The sequence below is a fragment of the Mauremys mutica genome, chromosome 7 (genome assembly GCF_020497125.1).
Source record: "Mauremys mutica isolate MM-2020 ecotype Southern chromosome 7, ASM2049712v1, whole genome shotgun sequence".
Taxonomy (NCBI): Eukaryota; Metazoa; Chordata; order Testudines; family Geoemydidae; genus Mauremys; species Mauremys mutica.
The window spans coordinates 5715483-5735440 of record NC_059078.1 but is presented as its reverse complement, the minus strand read 5'-3'; the positions used below and the strand labels follow the sequence as shown (position 1 = coordinate 5735440).

General features: G+C 42.1%; 1 protein-coding gene across 3 annotated transcripts in view; it reads left to right on the top strand.

Annotated features, from left to right (window-relative positions):
• PRICKLE2 (prickle planar cell polarity protein 2) overlaps positions 1-19958 on the top strand; it is a 209821-nt gene that overhangs the window by 77276 nt on the left and 112587 nt on the right. The window contains exon 1 of one of the 3 annotated variants that reach the window (XM_045025109.1): positions 3829-4100. The exons of the other annotated variants lie outside the window; for them this stretch is intronic. The gene's annotated coding sequence lies outside the window, so the exon portion shown is untranslated. Of the gene's footprint in view, positions 1-3828; positions 4101-19958 lie in introns of those variants that run through there. 3 annotated transcript variants of the gene reach the window in all.

The following is a 19958-nucleotide window of genomic DNA, read 5'->3' as shown; positions in this document are numbered from 1 at the left end:
TGAACACATTTTCTTTGCACTAGTAAATGGAAAATGAAATATCATTTAATCCAGTCCATATGTGTAGCTGAGGATCTTAGAAAGGATGTTTATTGGTTTTCCGGCTAATCCAATATTGGTGGGGGAGAACTGTATAGACAATGAGAAAATGATTTATAGAGCAGTAAAAGAGCTTGGATAGGAAAGTATTCATAATCTGTTAAATTCTACTTTTTGAGTCCTGCTGCCTCCTGGAGAGAAATTGCATCCCACAGCCTTCAGGATAATAAATTGATATTGTTCATGAGTTTGAGCATCTCTGGACAAAAAATAACTTAGTTAATTTTGAGCTAAAGTTGCTCTAACCTATTTCCTCACAGCAACGCAAACGTTAAAAAGGAAGAAAACCCTCAAGTAAGGCAAGTTTCCCACCCGACCCAATACCGAGCTCCAAGAGAGAGCTGCTGTTCATGAGATTCAGCCACACCAACGTACTTGTGCTCTCTTGGAAACACTTTGGGCCAGATTTGTAGCTGTGATGGATGCTGCGGTGGAATTAGTTGTGGGTCCCTGATTCTGGCTTTACACCAGCCACAGCGTCGAGAGAGTAGCATTGGTGTTGCTCCAAACACCAGCCAAAAGTAGCCAGACCGCAAGAGGGCCCTGGCCACGCTCCCTCCCTCCCTCCATGTCTTCTATAATGGCGGGGGGTGGGGGAGAGCTGGCTGTGCCAGCAGAATCCTCAGGTGGGTAGATTCGGTGGCTTTCCTGCCACTCCCAGTGCTGCAAAGGGGCTGGACTGCAGAAAAGCATTTGGCATTTTCAGTGCAGCAATGCCGTCCTCCTCAGTAAATGCATGGGAGAACTGAAAATCACACCGCAACGCCCCACCTTTGCTCTGGGATACCTTAGGAGAAGCGCAAACAAACAGAAGTCCATGCTGTAGTAACACTGTGACTTGGGGGGGAAAAACCCCCCAGCTCAGCTGCACAATACACACGGCTAAACAAAAATCATGCATAAAGATTCGTGACATCTTCTAGTAAAATCCGCTCCTGTGGATATTCTTAATGTGGTTTTAATGAAATAAGAAGTTGCCAGGCTGGAGTTTTAAGTTGCTGGGTTGCTGTGCAGAGGGGTGGGGGGTGTGTGTTTTTTTTTATCCCTGCTGAGCCTGGACTGTGGTTGCTGGCTCAGGTGATGTTGCTGGCACATGGAGTGTATCTGGGTAACAGAGGGGCTGGAGAGGAGGGACTGTGCTACCCAGTCTCTGAAGGAGATCCTGCCGCGTAAGCAAACTGAGCCAAATACCTGGCCCTGGATCAGATCCTCTTGGGCTTTAGCATGCTGCTGGGGGCCAGATGAAAGGCTATGGAGGACAAGCTGAATAGGTTCTTGGAGCGGAGGAGTACAACCGAAGAGCAGCTTACAAAACAAGTGGAACAGAATCAGAAGCTGGCAGCTGCTCCTCTAGGCTTCAGGTGGTAGACTTTTGTTCTGGGGCTCGGTAAATGGATACAAGCCGTTCTCTTCCATTTGGTTGCAGCTCAGGTCGATAGTGCTTGAAAGACATTCCCATCCAGTGGAGGGCTGGCTGCTTCTGTTGTTGGGCAAGAGGTTTCTGCTTTCGGAGGCGGGAAGTGCCTCTTGTAAATAGTGCCTCTCTTGTTGGGAGCCTCAGCAAAGAAGCCCAGGACTGAACATGTAAGGAGACCAAACTCCCTCCTTTTGCACTCTGTCCTCCCTCCATCTAGAAAGACCACAGCAATGTGTGGAGGGCTGGCCTGCAGTTCTCTTGATTCTGCGGATACCCCTGAAGACGTCAGTTTCCATTGCTATCATGTTATGATGAGCGCTAGAATTCACGCAATTAAAACAACAGCTGCAGTAAAGCTCAGTCGTGTGGTATAACTGAGGGCTGGGTAAAAACTTATTTGGGGATTTTATCGGATGAAAGTTACCTCTTACTGGTTGCTCTGAGTAGACTCCTGAATGAGCAGGATAACCTCCAAACTCCTCCTTAGAACCTACTTAGTCTGTGAAGCCTTCCAATGTACGGTGATGTACTGGTGGTGTCTGAATGTGTTCTTGTACTTTGACTAGTATCTTATGTATCATACATACGTTGTAAACTCCTTGGTAAAGGGACATTTGATTATAAAGTACCAAGCACACTCATTAGTAATAATAGCCTGCCCCAAATTCTGATGTTTTTTCTAGGTCTGAAGTTGCTAAACTATTTACACACTTAATTTTGGTGAGAGCTAGCTGCAGGAAAACGGGGTGCTTCCAACAATCAGAAAGAGCGAGTTTCTGAAAGCCTGCTTGCTGAGATAATCATGATTACTCTTTCAAGCAGTCTTTTGATCTTCCAGCCCTTGATTTTTCTTCATCATCTTGAAAATGAATGGAAGTGAAATTTGCTTTCCTATTCTCGCTCCTCCTGAAGTTTTAAAGACATACCTTTTTTCTTGCCTGTGTTTTGGTTATTCTGGAACTTTCGTTTGGAGTTCCTTTTCTAAATTTAAAATGTATATTTTGCAACTGCAAGGTAATACTTTTAAATGCAAAACAGTCCATTAAAGTTAAACTGGGAATACCATAGCTAAATGATTTTTCTAGCCTCACTCCTTTGCTCGCATGTAGTCTTCATTAGCTTTATCCACATGCCTGTGCCAAGCTGGAAAAAACTACTTTAAGGTTGGTTTCTGCAGTCCATACATCAATTCAATATTCTTGAGTATACACTATAGGGCTGTGGTTTTCAACCTTGCTTCATTTGCGGATCCCTAAAAAAATGTCGAAAGCAGGTGTGGACCCTTTGGAAATACAACCTGTGGTCCGCAAACCCCTACCATAGAAGTCTTAAACTGAAAACCGACTCAACAGAATTCAACTATAAATGTTGCATGTACTTGGCCCGGCATTTGATGCAGCGTGAGAAAGGGCGCTAAACTGTGGGATTCTCTGGTAACGACAACACTTCCAGGTTTTGACCTGTAGGTGGGGGTATTCGCATACTTCTGATTGGTCAGAAAAACGGAAATGCCTTTTCTGAGTTCCGAAACGTTTATTTTCATAGTCACCTTTCGTGTATCCCTTAAACATAGTCTGTGGCCCCCCAGGGGTCCGCGGGTCACAGGTTGAAAACTACTGCCATAACTACAACATAACTTCAGATTTATTCCGAATGTATCTAAACTTTTTGACTACATTTTGCGGGTACAATATGTCAGCAGAATCTCTCCAGGTTTACACAACTGTACAAGATCAAAATTTATCACGTGAGCATAAAAGGCCTGTATCTTCTTTCATGCCGACCTGTTTGAGAATGAACAGAAAGTTTCTAGGTCATTGTGCCTCCTGCAGGAAGTGGCACATGTTGTAGCTCTGCAGTTTATAATTTTATGAGTAGCCCCTCGTTTAGTGTAAGTTTCAAAAGTTAGTACCATGAGCAAGCATGTAGATCTGTATGCAGTGAAAAGAACTGAGCCTCTTTTACAGCTAGGTTCTATCGAAAAGAACACACGTGAACAGTATTCGGGTTATTTGCCAGGCGTCTTTTATGGCATGATAGTTAACTGTGAGACTCATTATTACTTTTAGAGCTATGTGCTGCTTATAAACCTTTTTCTACTGACGTACAGCCATGAGCTGTGTTGGGCAAAGTAACTTTTCCTTAGCTCTGTTAGTTAAAGCTGTAAGGGATGCTGGCTCCTGAGATCGGAATTTGGTTAGAGGGACAGGGTTGGGTTATGCCTCCTGATTTTCGCCAATAAGCTAAAACTTCGGTGGGCGTCACTGGAAACAGCCTGAGTGCTTTAACTCCCCAAATGACCTAACTGACTCGCAGCTACAAACAGCCTTCTTGAACAGCAAAGCCGCTCCAAATGGCAGTGTTTTAGTCAGGCTGTGTGAGAATGCTTCTCCACCTCTCGCTGAGTACCCCAGAGGGCCTCAGTAAGCATTTTGCTCTTTGCTTCAGCCACCACACTTTTCTCATTAGGAAGACATTGAAGAGACGTCTCTCTTTTTTTCTCTCCATCTTTCTCTCTTTCCTTTCTCCTTCCCACTGAGGCAGTGGTTTTTGTGCACGCGAAATAAATGCCTGTTTAGTCGGGGTAAGTAATCGTGTTCAGTTTGTAACATAGGAAAGCATAAGCCATTTAATCTGAGACTAATATTTACACTTGGAAAGTTGTTTTCAGTTGTAATATTCTGTATCCAGCTGTAAACTCAGGGTTGCTTTTGCAATTAGGCAGGAAAACTGAGCTAACTAGCTCAAATGTGGTAGAGAATTTTGGTCTCATTTAATTACTGCTGCTAAATTACAGTTCAGAGACTTGATTTACTAATATAGGCTATTAATATCTATACTTCAAGTGGGGTTTGGTTTGGTTTGGTTTTTTTTTACCTTGGCAAGTTGTAAAACTGAGAGAACCGTGGCTTTGCACAGCTTTTCTTACCAACTTCCAGACCACTTGTAGTTTTTTAGTGCATTAAGAGTCTAAAATGTAAAACACTGTGGGAGTCTGAAGCTTATCTTTAGCTCTTAGTTTCAAAATGTAGCGTATGTCATCTCAGCTGCTGTGGGGATTTGTGTGGAATGACAAAATGCAAATCTTGAACCTTTTGACAGCTGTGTTTAATACAGGCTAAAATGTTATTTTTAACTCTTGGATGTTGAATTTTTATATTAAAAATATTAGCATGAATTCTAAAGGGAATGTAGACTTTCTCTGATGCAAAGTAAAGCACTTATTTTGTTTCAAGTAAAACAAAGATTTTTAAGTATCTAATGAAACGTGCTTAACTTAATGGCTTTTGCATACTTTTGCAATTAAGCAACTGGCAAGTCACATTTCACACGTTCACTGGTTAGTCATAAATGACACATTTGGGTGAAAAAAAGATACTTCTTACAAATACAAACTAGCACGTTGTCTACAGAATGCTGGTCTGCATGAAGTTACTTTGGCTATTTGCTGCTATAGATATGTTTAACATCCTCCTCTATTTGCATTCGTTTAGCCAGTTTAAATCATTTGTATGCTTTGGGATTCCTGCTTTCTTCAAGCAGATGTGTTGATCTGCACAACTGGTGGAGTAATTGGAGAGGCAGACATAGTGATCTGTGTATACAGACAGAGCAAATATCCACTTGGGAGGGAGTGGATTAGGACAATTCTTAAAATAATCAGTTGCAAAAACTTGAGAACATAGTGCTAGGCAACTGAAGGTGTCAAGTGAGCTGGAGCAGTGAAAACCTTGTATGTTTCTAATTCTGTTCATCATATTACAATCTGCCCCTTAGCGGGGATAAAAAAAATAAAAATGATCCAATATTATGTATCTATGGAGTCAGTGCATAGCCTATATCCACAGAACTGCACATAATCCCGATCGTAGGAGCAGTTGGCTGACGTAAAAAAAGTAAAAGAGAAATGCTATGGCCAGGCTTACTTGACTTTATTTCTGTTGAGAGAAAAGGAAATAAAATATTTTTGCACTTACAAATAGTTGATCCATCCTGGAGCAGAAGACTATTCTTGTTCTTAAGGCAAATTCCTCTGAAAGTGTGAATCATTTACTTTGGATTTTTGTGGTGGAGACTTGGAGATGATTAAATGTTCTGTCTGCAGGAAATTACCAGGGGATTTGAGTATTTTCCTGAATCAGCCTCAGATGGGACACAGCTTTTGGTGTAATACAAGAAAGTACTGTTCCAGGGCAATCTTTCTGTGCTTCCCTGCCTATTGACAGAGCAGGCCTCCCTGAGTCTTTCAAAGCTCTGGTTACGCAAGAGTATTTTTGTTACATTACCATTTAAGTAATCACAGCAACATGCTGATTTCTCTAATGATCTTGATTAAGTTATCACTTATTTCCTTAATTAGCTGCTTGATCTACTTATACCTTCAATGAGTTTATTTTATTTGCTCTTCTAGTGATTAGAATCTATATGAATTTTTGCAAAGGTGACTCTCTCCTCCTTAGGTAACACTAGAGCTTCAATTAAAGGGCTGTAGCACTACTGAGCCAACACATAACAGTTCCGTTTGACTGTTTATGGCATTTGCATTGCAGGGTTGGGGAGTGGGAAATAAGGACAGCATTGTTAAAGCTGCCTGGGCTACCAGTGAGCGCATCATTCATGAACAGACAAGGAGTAAAGATGTCAGGGGGAACAGGAAACTGAAAATACAGTCTTGTGTAACAGCACTGAGCTGCTCCCAGTGAGGCGAAGCAAAATGGCATCTCTTTGGCACCTTTATCTTTTGTCAGTGATAGTTCAGAACTGCGGAGGATCCCAGTCCACGAGAGAGTTTTTATGGAGGATCCCAGTCCACGAGAGAGTATGGCTTTAGAATACAGCTCTCCAGAGAAGATGCGGATGTGCTTAAAATATTTCTGTAAGATAGTTCCGCGGATTTGAACTAGGCCAGAGGGCACAGCGCTGGTGGAAGGCTACCTAAATATGCACCCAGACATTTCACATTCTGGATTGGGGGGAGGGGGAAACAGCTACCCAGCACTGTTTGATGTGTCACTGAAAAACAGATCAGTCATTTGTATCTGTTGGTGGCAGTTGCTCTCAAACAAAGCGAGCATTTAACAGAATTAAAAAGTGTGTTTTAGAAATGGGCATGTTAAATACATTAATTACATACAATAATTGGAGGCGAGTTGCTGTCTCAAACCCAACCAGGGAAAATATTTTAAAACAGTGTGCAGTGCAAGTAGACTAGCTGTGTTGTTTGGGCACAGGGCCACAAGAGGGATGTGTGTAGACATGCACTATATGTGGGACAGCTTGGGGAGGGGGTTGCGCCCTTGGACCTTCCTACATTCTCCAGCATGCAGGAGAAATGTGCTGTCTGCACGATCCTTTGGGAAGGTGCATCCTTCTCTTCCCAGTGAGCTGGGCCAGCTCTGTGTCTTGTAGGGGCAATCTGTCGCGTGCGAGGATGGAGTATTCACTGGGCCTTACACAAGATGCATGGGAGAGAGAGAGGGGAAGGTTTTTTCCACCCATATTCTCTCTGGCCCTGTGCAAAGGCCAGGGACAACGCAGCCCGAAATGTAGGGTACAGATCTTTGCATCGTGTATCTGGTAAAGTGTTGGAGGCTGAGGTGGGAGGGGCACTGCACTCGGCGGGCGCTAACAACTGTGTTTGGATGGTCGCTGTTGGCAAGGGGGAAAGTGCATGGGTGGAATGAAGTCATGCGTTACTATCACACCGTCCAGTACTGCAGGAGTACCAGGGAGTTGTCAGAGCTCTTGGGCCAATTCATTAACAGTTTCTTTAGAAATTATACACAGTGTTCAATCTTCCAATGCCTTTTCGGGTCCTTTGCTCTGTGGAAGAGCACCCAGCCGAGTCATGGAGCACATACTTTCCAGTTAATAAAACACCTTTTCTCCTCCAATTACGAGCACAGCGTTGTGTCTTTCCCATGCAGTGCTAGCAGGCACACACCTAGTGGCTTTTGTAGGAAATCGCAAGTTACCGTCAAATTAGCACGTTCAGCTGTGCCGATAGGAAAAGCGTTTGATCCCATCCCATCGGAAACCCACTGAAGATGCACTATGTCTATAGTAATGAATACACCACAGTAGCCATTGGTGTTACTTAGTGCAGGGTCAATCCAGCGGGGGAAGGGAGGGGACAACGTACTCTGATGCACAAATTTCAGTTAGCGATCAATACTGAACCAGCTCCTTATTTTAAAAATAGCATCATAGCTGGGGGCCTGTCTGTCCCTAAGAAGCACCAATTAGTATTGGAGCCTCATTGTGGTAGGCACTGTACATACGCATGCCCCAAAGAGCTTACAGTCTAAACAGACAAGGGAAGGATTATTATCCCCATTTTACAGACGGGGAACTGAGGCACACGGAGAGTAAGTGGCTTTCTAAGGAAGACTGTGGCAGAGACAGGAACTGAACACAGATCTCCTGGGTCCCAGCCCAGAGCTTTTAACTACAAGATCATCCTTCCTCTCCTTGTCATCAAGCAAACCAGCATATTTCATAGAGGTATCTGGGAAATTTCTTGCAGTATAACATCATATATCCCTCTAAGGCTGCAAGGATTTTCTGTTTCAAAATATTGACATTTTGGCTACCAAGGGTTTGACTGACATGCGAGGCCTTTTAACATGAAATCAGAAGTGTTTATTAGATCAGTGATTCTCAGCCAGGGGTACACGTACCCCGGGGAGGTACGCAGCAGTCTTCTAGGCAGTATTGAACTCATCTTGATATTTGCCTAGTTTTACAACAGGCCACATAAAAAGTACTAGCGGAATCAGTACAAACTAAAATTTCATACAGATAATGACTTGTTTCTATTTCTCTATATACTATACGCTGAAATGCAAGTACAATATTTATATTTCAGTTGATTTATTTTATAATTATATGGTAAAAATGAGAAAGTCAGCAATTTGTCAGTAACAGTGTGGCTGTGGCATTTTTGTATTTTTATGTCTGATTTTGTAAGCAAGTGGTTTTTAAGGGAGGTGAAATTTGGGGGTAAGCAAGACAAATCAGCCTCCTGAAAGGGAGACAGTAGTCCAGAAAGGTTGAGAGCCCCTGTGGGAGATCACTTGGCTTGGGTTATTCTATACAGGATATTCACCAGTACTTTGGCATCCTGTTTTACCCATGCCATGCAATGCGCCTTCCATTACTAGTCTTGGAGAATGTTCAACTGTCTGATACAGTGGTCCCCAAACAGAAATCCATGGACCTCCACTGGTCTGCAGAGCATTTGCTGGTTGTCTGTAGAGAGCAGCTGTTGCCGTGGTGATGGCTATCTTCACATTAAGAGAAATTAGGCAAGTATATAATGTATTTTTAACCTGACTTGACCGTGTAAGCAATTGTGGCTGCCCAAGGGATGTTATTTGATCACCTGTGGTAGGAGAAATGTCCATGAGGTTACATCAAGGGATGGTCCACTCTGTACAGGCTTGAGAATCCCTCTAGGTTAACCTCTACTCAGTATGAGCTTATGCATTCTTCTTCTGTGCTGGGCGTGCAGGGGGGGAATAGCTCAGTGGTTTGAGCATTGGCCTGCTAAACCCAGCGTTGTGAGTTCAATCCTTGAGGTGGCCATTTAGGCATTGGTCCCCCTTTGAGCAGGGGGTTGGAATAGATGAAATCCTGAGGTCCCTTCCAACCGTAATAATCTATGATTCTATAACTCTGCTAGAGCACTCATTTAGGAGTCAAAGTCTGCAGGGGCTCATGTTCTTAGCTCTGAAGATCCCTGATGATGTACAAGATGACAGTTCACAGTCTTGACATTAAGCCTAATTTTTTTGCTCTTAGTTTCATCCTATTACTCCTAAATAGCCCCTTAATACTTCCTCTCCATCCTTGTTAAGTTATGCAGGACTTGCTGAAATGTACCATGTAGAATGAGGCTGATTGCATATTTAAAATGCAAGCCAAAAGAGACACAAAATTGGGACGGTCCCAACTAAAACAAAAGTGAAGGGTTGCTTTGTGACCTTCAGATAAATCTTAACATGTGTGCCAAAAAAAGTTATATATTCTGTGGATTATCAAGAGTTGTACAATATGCAGGATTTAGTCTGTGCTTTTTTATTTTATTTTTAGCAATGACTAAATTTTAAATAAAGCACATTCTTCTCTTTCTTAAGGAACTTTACACCGGAAACATGGCAGGTCAGATTCTCTGGTGCAGTACTCCAATTTCAACCTGGTATAATACCCCCAAAATCAGTGGGGTTACACTGGTGTAACACTGGAGTAATGCAGTGGGAAATCAGACCCAGTACCTCTATGCTAGAGTCAGAGTGCTCCAGCTGGAGAACTCGCATATGGCTGTCCTAGAAATCCCATGTGTCAGATCCGGCAGTCAATACAAGTTGGTCTCACCAGCTATAGAATACCATATTTTAGTGTTGCCAACTCTCATGATTTTATCACTAGCCTTTACATATTTGGTGTTCCTCTTAAAGCCGCAGGTCCTGGAATCAAGAGTCCATGTGAGACTCTCAGCTTTCCTTTTTTTTAAACTAAGCTTCCTGCCCTAATGATTGCATAGAAATATTTGAAAGCATGAACTCTAAAGATTCAATATCTAGAAGGCAAATAAAAAGAACATATTATTATTGATAAATCTCATGATTTTGAGATCCTGATTCATGATTTTTGCATGCTCAGGGTTGGCAATACTGCATCTGAAAATTATTTTGTCTATCTCTTGCACCCATCTCTTACCATTATTGTATGAATACATGTAGTTTCAATGGGAGAAAATTATGTTGGAGAAAGGGACAATAAACACCATTAAAAATCAACATTTTCCCACAGTTAGCATACAGCAGCCTCTGAAATTACCTCCGTTTTTTATGCTTCTCGCTCAGATATCACTGTGGAGACTCTGAGTTAATGCTGACAGCTTGATTGAAAGTATTGTACTGTAGGTGTAAGATGCTGCTGCTGTGTGCCAGGTTGGCTTCTCCGATAGTGGGCTGGCGCAATAGAGGTTGTCTGGGTGGGTAAGTGTAGCTGTGGTTGTGGAATGTTCTTATTGTTTACATTTTAGAGGCAGATTATCCTATATGAGATGGAGGCCCTTGTGCTCAATTCTACGGTCCCTTAGACCCATGCAGTCTCACTGAGGTTAATGGAATTGCACAGGTGTAAACGAAGCCAGAATTGAATAGAAAGAAAGGATGGGTCTGTGGTTAAGACACTGGGCTGGGCCTCAGGAGTTCTGGATTCAGTTCCTGGCTCTGCCTCAGATCTCTGGGTAACCTTGGGCAACTCACTTGACCTTTCTGCCTTTCAATTGCCCACCTTTGAATCGGGATTAATAACGCTGCCTTTCATATAGCTGCTGTCTGTCTATTTAAAATGTAAGCTCTTTGGGGGAGAGCCTGTCTCGTGCTATGAGTATGCACTGCGGCTAGCATAATGAGGCCAGATCTTGGTTGAGGGCTACCAGAATATGAATAATGATAATATTTTGGCCCCAAGGCTTATCTACAAACTCCTATTGCTGGCTTGTCTCTTCAGCCTTTCTGCACAAACTCTGGATGGAAGGTGGAGAGAGGTAATTGCTATTTGAATTCTGTTACGTGACCTGACACTCTGGGTTTGGATTTTCTCCTCCTGCTTTGGACTATGGACTGATGTTTCCAATATTTCGTTATATTTCCAGCTCGTACTGCATTGTGAAGGGATAAAAGTGAAGGAGAAAGGTAGACTTTGGTAATGAGGTTGCTGCTTAATCCCATCAGGACTGAAAGGGAAGTATTCATTAAATATTTATTGGACTGTATTCAGTAACATTTTCGCTGTGCTGGCAATGGACAGCAAAGCTCTCCTGAGAATTCAAACCTATGTCATGTAGTGAAATAGCTGGAAAGAGTTTTAGTCCAGAAAGCTTATGAATTCTTACATTGTTATACTAATATAGTCCTTGTACCTTAATCGTACTTTGGATTAACAACAATGGCAATATGTCAGAAGTGTAAATGACCATTATGGGGATCAAGTATCAGAGGGGTGGCCGTGTTAGTCTAGATCTGTAAAAGCGGCAAAGAATCTTGTGGCACCTTATAGACTAACAGACGTAGTGGAGCATGAGCTTTCGTGGGATCCGACGAAGTGGGTATTCACCCACAAAAACTCATGCTCCAGTACGTTTGCTAGTCTATAAGGTGCCACAGAACTCTTTGCCACATTATGGGGATGTTTATGATAAATATTTTGGGCCTGATTTTCTGACTGGCATCAACTTGGCTTCAGATTTTTCAGGCACAATTAGTAGCACTTGGACTTCACACTTCCTGATTCATGGACAGGACAGGTAGTTAGGCAGATAGGCCTAAATTTGCAAGTGACTAGTGATTTTGGGGTACTTCTGTTTCAGAATGCTCAACTTGGAGACATGTTAAAGGGGCCGGATTTTTCAGAGTTTGAGTTTTCAGTGATTCTGAAAACCACCTTGTTGATTCAAGGCCAATGACCACACTCCATTGTAGATGCAAAATTATGGACAGTATTCTTTTGGGGCACTATTTTGGAGCACTAAATTACACCCTCAAAATTAGAGGTGGTATTAGTGTGATATAAACACTCTTACTGATTTGGCAATTGTTATGAAATCACAAGTTATAAAACATTACATTACTGTGTATTCAATCACATTTTACACTTGGAATAGTAAGCTAGCCAGTGTTTGAAGTGTATTTAACTATTTGTGACAGTATAATTAATTATAGCATAATGGCATGTGTCAATATGTATCCCTCAGTAATAAGTGAAAGTGTCTGAAGCAGTTGCAAACTAATAGAAAGATTAAACATTTCTGAGGAGAGAAAAAAGACCAGGGTTAATATTAAACTCATCTTGACAGTGGCTTTATAGCATTCAGGATAATTTTGGAAACAAAATACAAGTGTTCTGTTTAATTTGACAGTTGGAGAAAGTATGGTACCCATAATAAATAGTGAAAAGATATAGGGGAGACGCATGCTTATTGTAGCAAGGAAGTTGAAAGGCATGATGGGGCTGATTTTGCCATCCCTATGTGTTACCATTAATTTTGGTTGGATTCTTATCAGAACAGAACTGCAGAGTCAAACGCTGCAAGTAATAGACATGAATATACCTGTAATTTCCAAAGGTCTCATTTATTTTTTTCCTGCAGTGCATGAGAAATGAACCTTACAACTCCCAGTAACATTAATGAAAATTGCATGGCTCATTCTGCTCTCACAGAGCTGAGAATTTCTCACTATGCGTCAACTTCTGTTGTGTCATGTTTTGTCATTTCATGTAAACTGATGCAGTGTAACACAATGCTTAGACATGTTTGATTAACCTGCCTTCTATCCCTCCGCTGAATAACTGATTCCTAACATTTGTGTGGATCGTTGGCAGTGATGATGGCAGAACACTTACTGAATTTGCGAGTTAGTGGATGCTGCTTGTTTGAAACAGTCCGGATTTCTTTTGGATGACTCAGAATTTGTCTAACAACGATCAAAGCTGTAATGTTTTTCCCCTCTAGTTTCTCTAAACATGCAGTTTGTCATTCAAATACACATTTATTTTCTTGCGCTAGAACATTTCCGGAATCTTTGTTCTGGCTTCAAACTCAAATATTTATTTTTTCAGCCTTTCACGTAGAGTTCATTGGCCTCAGTATTCCATTATTTCACCACCAGTATGCACTCACTAATGAAACTGTCCTATGCAACGCAGTTTGGGACATACACATAGTTCGAATCATTCCCTGCCTCAAGGAGCTTACAGTGTAAATAGACCAGACAGACAAAGAGGTAATGGAAAGGAAGTATCATTGTCACTCTTTTATGGGTGGCCCAAAGGGATTAGGTGCTTTGTCCAAAGTTACCCAGGAAGCTTGTGACAGAGCCTGGAATTAAGCTCTGCTCTCATGAGTGCCGGTCCAGGGCCTTAACTACAGGACCTATATCCATTATACTCCCGAAAAGTAAATTGTCATTATCCACTGACATTTCCAGCTTCTGGGATGAGCAAATGGGGCACAGCTTGCTTTCTGAAAGACCAGCACAGAATTATATTCGTATATATTCCAAGGCCAGAAGGGACTGTTGTGATCATCTAGTCTGGCCTCCTGTAGAACACAGGCCAGAGAACTGCCCCAAAATAATTCCTAGAGCAGAGCTTCTAGAAAAACCTCCATCTTGATTTTAAAATTTTCAGTGATGGAGAATCCACCACGTCCCTTGGAAAACTGTTCCCCTGGTTAATTACCCTCCCAACCTAGTTTAGGCAATCCAGATTGCTCTGAATCAGTGACCTGTCCTCTTCATTATTTACCACTCCCCCAATTTTTCTGTAATTTGGAAACTTTTACCAGTGGTGGTTTTATGTTTTCTTCCAGATCATTGACAAAAATGTTAAATAGCATAGGGCCAAGAACCGATCCCTGTGGGACCCCAGTGGAAACACACCCACTCGATGACGATTCCCTGTTTACTATTTTATTTTGAGACCTGTCAGCTAGCCGGTTTTTGTTTAAGCATCAGCTACCTTAGATGTGAGAGCACCGTGCAGAATTTTGTGGCACATGGTACAGATTTGAAGTAAAGTGAAAGGCATGTCAAACAATTGCTCTTTTATCTATGGCCACACCACAACCTAGTAGCCACACAGCAGGCTGCATGGCCCACCTGACAAGCAGATGCAATGTGCCTTTCCTTTCTGTTCATATAGCTCACACGTACTGGAACTCAGTATCTCGGTAAGTACAACTGGCAAAAAGTCTAGCACAAACACTGTGCAATCTTAGCAGATAGTGAACTGTTGGCAAAGGCTTCTGGGATTGAAGGAATCTTTGGATTCTCTATTGTGATGCTAGTCTGCGAGCTCAGATATAATGGTGAGGTGGAGGACTTTGTGTAAATTCACATTTAGAAAACAGATGAAGGAGCCCATTCTGAGTGAAAGTCTGCTCTGTTGCATAAGTATAACCCTCACTGAAGTCAGTGGAAACTGCATCCATTGTATCAGAGTTGAATACATAGATTTTGTGGCTAGAAGTTAGCATTATGATGCTCTAGACTGACCTCAGGCATAACACAGGGCTTAGAATTTCACCCACTAATTCCTGCATCAAACCCAATAACTTCTTGTTGAGCTAGAAGCTTTCTTTTCAGAAAGATGGAATCTCAATTCAAGACCAACCGATGGAGAATCCCCCACTTCCTTCTCCTGTAGGAATTCTCTTCTCCAGGCCAAATTCTTTGGCATCAGTGGAACTGCATAGGTTTAACCAAGGAGGAATCTGACCCTCTTTGGTTAGCTAGTATGAGTTTCATACACATGGCCAGTATTTAACCTGCAGCTAGCCCCATACTGTAGCATTGTCCAAAAATATATGCGTCAACCTTCCATAGTTATGGGTGTAGCTATGATTTAAATATTGACCAAGTGTTTCTACAGAGTAGATGGGGAAACCCTTTTTCACAACCAGAACTACCCAATAACATTTATGTTGCTAGCAGGGAAGGATTCAAATGAATTCCTTTTGGCAGATCTCACCAAAAACAAAATGTTGCCGCAATTACAGGAAGTGCATTTCAATATCAAAGGGATATCCGTGTGTGCCTCTGGAATCTGAAACTGTCAGATATGCAGCTGAGCCTGACTCTGTTTAAGATTTTACCTGTTTGGCCAGGCTTTTTAAAATGAGTTCCAGATCTGCTTCCCCTGCTGTCAATGGCTATTGGCCAGGATGGGCAGGGATGGTGTCCCTAGCCTCTGTTTGCCAGAAGCTGAAAATGGGCGACAGGGGATGGATCACTTGATGATTACCTGTTCTGTTCATTCCCTCTGAGGCAGCTGGCATTGGCCACTGTCAGAAGACAGGATGCTGGGCTAGATGGACCATTGGTCTGACCCAGTATGGCCGTTCTTATGTTCTTAACTTCTTATGTTATCCTCATCTCTAACTTTCTGAAGTTGTGAGCGGGGGCAAGGCAGGAGCAAATGTCAGAGTATTACATGGGAATTGGCTGTGCCTGAATGCCAGCCACGCACAGTACACCCAGCCACTTCAGAAATGAGTGACCGACACCTCTGTGATGAACAATTTAATAAGACTTTGCATTTTTCTGTAGAGCCTTTCATCTGAGATGCTCGAAGCACATTATGAAGATGGGTAAATAGGATTATCCCCATTTTGCAAATGGGAAAACTGAAGCTCAGAGGGGTGAAGTGGCTACTCCAAGATCAAACCAAGTGTTAGTCCCACAACTGAGAACAGAACCCAGGCCCACTTCATTCTAATCCTCTGCTCTAAGTACCGGGTGATACTTCCTCAGACAAATTCTTTGAGTTCTGTAACTGCATGAAGGCATATGTAATCTTCAACCTCTGCACGTGTCACTCTAGAATAACTATAAAACCAGCAAAATAGGTTTGTTAGAAATTTAGTGATAGACATCCTGCTTGTCGGAAGGCTTGTTTGCCAAGCATTGCAGATACTCAGCCATGGCTAGGCAGCTGTGACTGCTGTTCAGTACGCTAATTATAACGGTCTTGCTGATACCTTGAGCTCCCCTTGTCTGTCTGCTTTAGCCACCTGTTGTCTTTCCTCTTTGAGATAGGGACTGTCTTTCTGTGGTGTGCTTGTAGTGCCTAGGACAGTGGGGCCATAATCCCTAATTTGGGTCTCTTGTCTGCTATTGCAATATAAATAAAGAGATAATCGTTTCTGCATAGAAGGAATTTTTATAGTTCAACTATAAGCCCTTAAAATAAGGGGGCATCGTGTGAATACCTTAACTATAACATGGCAGCATGTAGTGCCATTGTAAAGCTAATTTGCAGTACCGACTGCAATTGTGATTTTCGTTTCAACCAAAATGGGTTGTGTTATTGATTTGGTTACAAAGCTAAATCCTTGCAAAGAAAAAGATTCCTTCTGATCTCCACCTGTTTTTTATTGCTTTTTAGAAAAATGTTTTGTTCATTGTCACAAAGATCTCCCTGTGAAGAACAATCCATGCTAGAGCAGTCGGCAAAATACTTTCGGAGCCACAAAACAGCGAGATCAACAGAATCTCTGGCAGCAGTAATTACTTTTAGAAGGCTGATGAATTTAGTCTGCTAATGTTTAGCAAACATGTTTGTTTCACCCTTTGAAGATAATGCTGCATGCAGCACAGTGGGGTGGGAAAAAATATGAAGAAATGGCCTGTGGTTTTTCAGCATGCTTAACGAATAATGGCTCATTGCAGCAATGGTATTAAATAATGACTTTGCCCTTTGTGTTAAATACAAGTCGCGCTTTTATGCTGGGCAGTTTGATTTCACAAACAGCTCTTGTGCTTACTGTTGGCTCACTTCACAATGGTCAATGTGCCCTCATGGTCTTGGGGAGAGGGATAATTGCAAAGCGGGATCTTTGAGATCTGGGCCCCGGGGTGGGAAGTGGGTCAATGAGCAGCAGGCAACACCGCCCGTAGCTGATTGGTGCTGCTTAGCCATTCTCTGCCACAGGGCAGAAGCTGGATGAAATACACCAAGACCCTGATCGATTGGCTTCAATAGAAGACTTTGCATGTCTTCAGAGGGCTACATCTCCTGTATCAGCTGGGGGAGTGAAAGTGCAAGCAGTGGGGGTTGTAAAACAATGGTCTTATTTTGGTTGTTGGTAGGACTGTCAACTTGGTAATATTTAAAAACCAGGCACTCCAGCAAGAGTGCTGGAACCTCCCGTACCCTGCCTTTTCCCCCGGCCCTCCACTGCCCTGCCTGTTCCCCCAAAGTCTCACCCCTGTCCCACCTCTTCCCCTGCCAGGAGGGTCTTGCCTGTGGAGCTGGGGCTGGAAGCTGCAGCCTCTGACAAAGGTAGAAGGCTGAGTAGGGGCTGGAGCGGCGCCTCCCACGCTTGCAGTAATCGGACTTTGGGTGTCCGGTCAGTAGATCTGATTGGACACTGTCAGGTCCCCTTTTCAACCAGACTGGCCCGTCGAAAACTGAGCACCTGGCCACCCCAGTTGCTGGGTTTAGTGTGTGGATGTTGGTGGCCTGTGATAGACAGGAGGTCCGACTGGATGAGCTAGTGACCACATGGCTAACTCTCCAGAGAAGGAGCAAGTGCAAGGAGGAGTGTGTTGAAATCAGTGTCCAAATTTTGGTGGACTCGGACCCAATGTAGTCCTACTCCACCCCGAATCATAATCGTCCCTTACTGTGCTGATTACTTTCCCCATAGATCATGACATGATGAAAGTTTTGTCGCGTTTTGTAATGCAGAAACTGGTTTCACAGGGTTTGAAAAGGGATGCGTTATAATTCCAAAGGGGTTCAGCTTTCAAACTCAGCAGTTTGATTGACTTCACCTTAGTCCCCTTTCATGTGAATTTGGGATTGATCTGTATTTAAACCATACAGATTTGACAGCTGACATGGCGACCTCTTCATAGTGGCCCGTGGGGCTTTTGTAATGATTTTGATGCAGCTGGCTATTTGTGTATTGTATTTGGCGGACGTTCCTGGTGTGGTTTTGGGAAACTGTCCTTTCCCTATTTAATATTACAAGGCAGAGACAATTCTCAATTACTGTATTTCAGCCAGAATGTGTTTTGCCTAATTAGCAGTAAATTACCCCTGAAGAAGTTGTATTGTTAAATATATTCCTCTACATAATATCCAAATGGTTGGAAAAGAAGCAAATGAAATAGCTTGCAGACTAGAAAGCGTATTATCAAGAAGGCTGTTCAAATTATACACTCAAATTAGTTAATATTGAGCAAATTATTTTTATCCTGAGTTTAATATCCATACCTCTGAGGCAGATAAAACAATGAAATAGTTTGTGCCCCCATATTTTTTACAAATTCCGCTGTGTACAATTTCAGTTATATAAGGTCTTAGAGGGAATATTAAAGTCTTTTAATTTCCATGAGTCAGGTGCCATATAAATCACAGTCTGGGTGGCATATTTCATGGGTTGCTTGTGGCAGGAGTGGTGAATTTCCTGGTTTGTTATAAGCTAGCAAAATCTAATACAAACACAGAAAGCACAATGAAATCTCAATATATAATTCTACAAAGCAGTTTATTCCTAAGAATGAAAAAAACTCAAGCTACAATAACAATATTATTTCTAATTAAAACAATGGGGGAAGGAAGAAATAGCAGGCATCAAATGTGATTAATACACCATACTGGCCTCTACCTGATAGACACCTGAGTTCATTCAGTCTTATTCACAAGCATGCCCAGAATGCTGGGCGAAGTTGAACAGTTGTCTGCATCACAATGCCACCAAATCCATTGACACGCTTTGCACATGCTGTAGTTTGACGAGCTCCTCCACAGGATACAGCAGATGTAGGTTAGCAGTGAGGTACATCAGTAAATGGGATAGGAATGCAGGAAAAGCCTTTCAAACCCTGGGTGCCTAAAGTTAGGCATCTAAGTCCTTTTTTAAACCCCTGAATAAGTGGCCTGGTTCTTAAATCTCCCATGGAAATGCCCGACACTTTTGAAAATTAGGTTACCTATTTAGGAGCCTAAATAAGGGCTCAGGAACTTAACAGTACAGTATGCACTCATTTTTCTAAAATCTTAGCTGAAGTGTGGCGCTGGATGCTTGGATTTAAGCAGTATTCTCAGTCCTTCATTTTCATAAGCCCTATGCATGTGTACACACACCCAAAGGGGTATAAAAAGCATAGTGTGAATCCTTAACAAGCTTTTCATTTTTCCTCCAAAGGGAAAATACATTAATAATATAATACATTATATGTTTATTCCTGTACTCTCTCCCAAAGACCTATAGTAACACCCCCCCAAAAAAGTATCTTTTCTTTGTAATTGGCATTAAACAAGCCACATACATTTTTCTTATGTGGGTAGGATAAGAATTGAGATGTTCTGAGCTATTCATTGCTTTTAAGTGCCTGGTTATGTATTTGCTGTGATAGGCAAATACACTGTTTCCATCTAGTAATAGTAACTAGATTCCGAAACATCATTTTTTATTTTTTTGCAAAGATAAACCAAAAATAAAAGTCTTTTAAATGTGAGACATTCCAAGTAACATCAGTGAAAGTCGGATAGAATCCCTAAACAAAGATCAGATCAGACTTTGCATCACGACGACTTATTCTCGTCAAAGAAAGCTGGTGAAAAAGCTTTCAAGGAGATTTAACCCTATGAAAAGTTGATGGGTAATAGCACAAATAATATAAGTGGCTTGAAGCTAGTAGGAGACAAAGAAATATTAGACGAAAAGTTCAGATTCTATTTCTGTTCCTTTCTATATAGGTTCTTATCCTGCATGCAAAGTGCTTGGTGCTGATCTGTAATGATTTCTGAATCTGCTCCTTGAAGAGTTGTTATAGCTATATTGGGATGGAATGTTTGCTGTATGCATGCTATGATTTAGTTTAATAGCAGGGCTGTTGGGAAACTAACAGGAAGGCAA